Here is a 5,561-nt window from a genome sequence, read left to right as displayed (position 1 = left end):
CCGCTTCCAAGGGAACAGTCCCCGTCGTGCTAACATTTGATATTGTGGGCGCCCGAAAGCGAAATAATCAAATCGTTGATTGTTTAACCTATTAATGAAAAAGTGTCACCGCGCTCTAGGAACAGCTTATACGCAAGTAGTCGATTGCAATATCAGTAAATATCAGTATCAGAAATATCAGTAGAGATGCCACCAACTACGAACACACTCCATTTATTGAGACTCGCATAGGCCCACCCTTGGCATTTCATAATGCGAAAGCCCAGATGCAGTAAAACATTTCACCATCTCTATCGATCGATGTTCTTCAAACAGTGTGGGACTTGTCCTATACACATACGTTAGCTGAGAATGGTCTGTGCTTTTACCAGCTATAATGTCTTGACGTGGACATGTACATTCGAAGATTTAGAAGAGCCCGACTTCACTACAGTTCCGTGCGTGCGTGTGTGTGTGTGTGCATGCGTATGTGTGCGCGCACGCGCGCGCGCGCGCGTGTGTGTGTGTGTGTGTGTGTGTGTGTGTGTGTGTGTGTGTGTGTGTGTGTGCGTGCGTGCGTGCGTGTGTGTGTGTGTGGAATGGGAAGGGGTTGAGGAATATTTGCTGTGTCTATTTTGCATTGCAGTTAGCATTTTGCAATATGTGGGGTTCCCACTTTGCTGTTTACGAAAAATTTTCTAATTCCATATTTACACGGTAAAAGCTCAAAATCAATGAAACCTAAATTTTTGTCCTCCTTAACAAAATTATTAACATTGGTCGCTGGAAAGACATGGGGAATGTCCACAATTCTTATTACAAATATACCGGGTACTTTTTATCTGCTTCCTGCGGAACAGCTGCATCAACCAACGCAGCGGGTCACGACCAATATAAGCCTATTAATGAGTGAAAAAAGCCTACGGATGATACAAATTGTTCAGGCCCAAGCGCTCCGTATTTGTCTGGGTTTGCGTCAGAGTGCATCAAAAGTGGCGACTATAGCCATCGCTAAGGACCACCTCATCAAGATCCACACTTAGATTGAAGCGCTGAGGGCATATTTAGAACATCTTGCTCGGACTTCCCGCCACCACATATCCTCTCTACCAGCGGACCGATCAAGAACACCTTCTTGGCAAATAGCAGCCGCGCATGCTGAATCACTGCCCATTCTTCACTCCTGCAGCAAGACCTCTCACTTCTCCATGGTTCTTCACTCAACCAAATATCTATCTTACAACACCTGGCGGCGAGAAAAAAAGCAGGTCTATCATCACCGCCTCTTAAACAGCTCACTTTTCTTCTGTGGTCCGAGAAGTACAAAGATTTTATACATATCGACACTAACGAATCCGTCCTGCCGAACAGCTCAACCGACCGAAGTAGTCATAATACCAAGTTTGGCTGCGACGATCAAATTCCAGACATGTCACCCAACAACATTGACGGCAGTGGAACTGGCAGCGCTTCGTGCGACGTTCCAGTTCATAATTGACCAACCGACACACAAGTGGGCTATATTCTGCGACCCTAAGGCGGCAGTGCAGTCCCTACTGTCAGACCTACGTCGCGGACCACACAAACAGCTGGTACTGGAGACTGCATAGGTAACACGCCTAAATGATAAAGGATATCATGTCACTTTTCAGTGACAACCTAGTCACTGCGATGTCATCGGCAATGCACGGGCCGATCAAGCTGCCAGTTCATTAAACAGAGAAGACAATGAACTAGCCATACCGCTTTCTAGGATTGACGCCGCATGGGGGTTCCGCTTCCTTGTTCGCCAATGCACCACGTCGCAAGAGAATGAGCAGCACTTAGACATTTCCGAGTGCACTTATTTGACCAAATCTTAAAGGGGCCCTGTACCTAATTTTCACCCACGTAGTTTTCACCCACCCAAGTTTCACCCACGTTGCAACGCGTTCTTTGTATCGTCCTGAGGTTAATGCAAAAAGTTATTTGAAGCACGAAAACAGAAGTTATAGAACTTCCAAATTCAAAATAAAAGCAGACCACAGTAACTTGCACAGGCAGACGTAAGCCCTATTTTGATTGGATGCAGACAAATCCACACTGACACGTCACTGGGTCAGTGAAATACAAAAGCGTGTGCTTCAGATTGGATTTCGGTAGCTAGTGAACTGTCTATGGATCTTTTTCTACAGTTTCAGTTTCGTTCCTTGCGAGGCGTGGACAGTGGGGTGCGTTGCAAAGCACTCAAGCAGTGCCTTTTTGTTGAAGGTGGCTGAAGACAGCTAGGTTTTGTAGCTTGCTGCCACGTTGTAGTTTTACAGGTTGTATTCGACAATTTTAGCAAAGCATCGTGCACTCACCATAGACGCACCTGCGCATAGACGTAGTGTCCCATGCCAGTGCAGGAAATTGCATAGAATTCACGTTTTGTGATAAGCACTACTTGCCATTTTAGCAAAGCGTCGTGCACTCACCGCTGCGCATAGATGTAGCACTCCATGCCAGTGCAGGAAATGGCATAGAGTTCACGTTTTGTGATAAGCGCTTCATGCCAAAACTCTTTCAAATCGACTGCAAAACGACGGCGAAGCTAAGTAGACGCACCATCACGCACCTATGACTCGACTTCACAACAAAACGAGAGATACGTTGGGGGCAGGCCACTTGGACAGACGCATCTGGCATCGCAGCATATGATACGTTAAGTTTTTCCCACTCAATACGGTACTGTTATTTCCATAAATAGAAACGGCGTACTTTTGAGGGAAAGGCAAGCGCGTTTGTTTCAAGTGTTGTAAGGAAAATAATTCATTATATTGTGATGCCAAATGTGGAACACAATTGCAGATCAATGCATACCCTGGTGGTTGAATTTGTCCGGGTTTCACTTCCATCTCACGGTCACGCAAACTCTGTGTAATAAGTTTTACGTACCAAGAAATGAAGCAAGTTTTAATGACAAATAACTTCGTATCGTTTTGTTTTACACTCGGCAAAAAAGTGTCGTGAATCTCAAGAGCATAATTCATCCGAAGCAAATCCGAAGTCCGTACTTCCCATTATTCCCATGGTGGTTGAAGCGCCGCTCAAGGAGCCCGAGTAGACACTAGCGCCAGATTACACTCTATGTATTATTATAAGAAACTCAATGAGACGGCCGGAAAGAAACACGCAGCGCGCCCGCCATCTCGGAGGCCATGCTGCAAATTTTGCCGAATGCGCCCTCGCTGATCACTTGGCTTTCAAATATTACCATAGGCGTGCGCACAGGGGGGGGGGGGGGCGGCCGCCCCCCAAATCACCTAAAACTGGGGCGCAAAATCTGCCCCGTACATTGGCCCTTCTAGTCAGCTAAGAGGGGGGGGGGGGATGGCACGAATTATGCCCGATACATTGACTTAGTAGGAAGGCGGGGGCGCTGCGATGAACATTTGCCCCCCCCCCCCCCCCTGATGGGCAAGTCTGCGCACGCCTATGCATATTATTAAGCACGAAAGCTGCGACATTTGTACGGACGCGAGACTAGCGGTGTGCCGTGTGAACATCTAGTTAGACGCCGGAGGATAAGTGAGCCTAATGAGCGCTGGAACGCGGTGGAAAATTAGTTTCATTGTAAGGGGTGGCGTCTGCACGATGCGCACAGCGCGAGAACACGAACGCGTGCGAAACGGAAGTAGGTTAGTCTCGAATCTAGCTGCGATTCGCAGTAAAAATTTCAAAAAAAAAAGACAGCGCACACATTTCGTTTGTGTGTTTTATTATTACTCTCAAGTTTTATTCATCTGTTCAAGCAACAATTTACACAAACTACACGTCGCGCCAAATATTTATGGCAGTGTCACGTGCTACTGTTGGAGACGTAAGAGCACAGTCGTCGATGTAGAGGGCCGACATCACAGCACTACGATCTACGTAGGGCCGTTCCCTCGTGTGCGTCATCCCCTCATTCTCTGGAGGCGCGGCTGCGAGAATAAGGGCAAGCAGCGTTCAGCTTGAAATTTTAGCCATTTCTGCGGTACATAGCGTTGCAAATTTTGGCAGACGTGATCGTGAACGCCCAGTGTATGCATTGCGTTCGTTAGTCTCAAAATTGTCAAACCTGGTGAGGGGCCCTTTAACAAATGCATGCGAACTTCGAGGGGACGCCACGATCGTCAAAATTTTTTCGAGCAAAAATGTTTTGCCACAATACTGCATGTGGCACAGGAAAAAAGCACAAATTTTATCAGCAAAATCTGCGATGTGCGAGCCCCGCCTATGCGACACTTGGCATGGAGTGACCGTCCAAGATTTTTCTTCCGTTTGAAAACTGCCCTTGAGACTCGCACTAAAAAGTGGCCCATTTCTGCACCCACACGCGATGTGGAACACGGGCTAAACAATGCGTCGAACGCCACCGCGCGGCAGGAGACGCCGAGGGGCCACTTCACGTGCTGCAGTTTTCAAGAAAACAAAAATATCTAAGAGTGCTGGGTTGTAGCGCGACGCTCAAATATACGAATAAGTAACTGGGACAGTTGTTAGTTCGCGCCCAACCTGTGTATTCCTGTGCGAAGAAGGCGATATAGCCTTAGCCATGCGTGATACAAAAGCCACCTTTGTCCTCACGGATTCCCAGGCGGCGTATCGTAATTTCGCAAGAGGTCAAGTCGGTCGCATGGCGCTCTCAATACTGCAGCAGGCTGCGGCCACTCGTCAAGAAGGTCAGTGGACACAGCTGTTATGGGTACCAGGGCACGCAGGAGTTCGATGCCATGAGCTTGCTCACGCCTCCGCCCGCGAACTCTTACACCGGACCTCCGCTGCTTCCTCCACAACGCAACTTATCGCTGACCAGGTCGACCCCAGCCCCTCCTTTCCTATACCGATATCATGCAACAAATTAGACTGAGTAGACGCACTCTACACCTGCCTGATCCTAAATTAGATAAGGCAACGCAGGTCGCGTGGAGACGATTACAATCATTATCTTTTCCAAATCCTTATATATTGTCCAAAATAGAACCCTCGGCGTACAATCCGCAATGTAAATTTTGTCCCCAGACGGCCACCTTATTCCACATGGTCTGGGAGTGCCAAGAGAATCCTAATATATCGGCCAAACATAATCCTACATTAGTCGAGTGGGAGGCGACCCTGTCGAGCTCTGACCAGGCAGCAACAAGCACTGGTCGACCGAGCCCGGACGGCGGCAAGAGCCAATGGTCTTCCGGACTAGGAGATCCAACTTGTTTGAAAATAAATGTTTTATTCTCTCTGTGCGTTCTTTTCTAGCGTCCTTCGTTGCGTTTGAGCAGCGCAGCGTGCTGCAGGTGTCGAGCTGTTGCCGTTGTTAGTTCGTGGTCATGCTGTGTGTGTTCTTTTTTTGAATCCTTTGCGCTTGATGGGCGCGCTTGAAGTATCGAGCTGCTTGGTGTTGTTCTTGTGACTGTAATTTGTTGCTATTGCATTCATTGCTTCGCCTTTGCGGCCAAAGTGACTTTTTTCATAAAAGTTTACATGTTTTCGTTTTCTTTATCGCATCAAACATTCCGATTTCGCTACTTCTATAGTGACAACGCATTAGCCCGGAAAAATAAGATTCTCAAAATTACTCCTGC

The sequence above is a fragment of the Rhipicephalus sanguineus genome, chromosome 8 (genome assembly GCF_013339695.2).
Source record: "Rhipicephalus sanguineus isolate Rsan-2018 chromosome 8, BIME_Rsan_1.4, whole genome shotgun sequence".
Taxonomy (NCBI): Eukaryota; Metazoa; Arthropoda; class Arachnida; order Ixodida; family Ixodidae; genus Rhipicephalus; species Rhipicephalus sanguineus.
Note: the sequence above shows the minus strand (reverse complement) of the source record.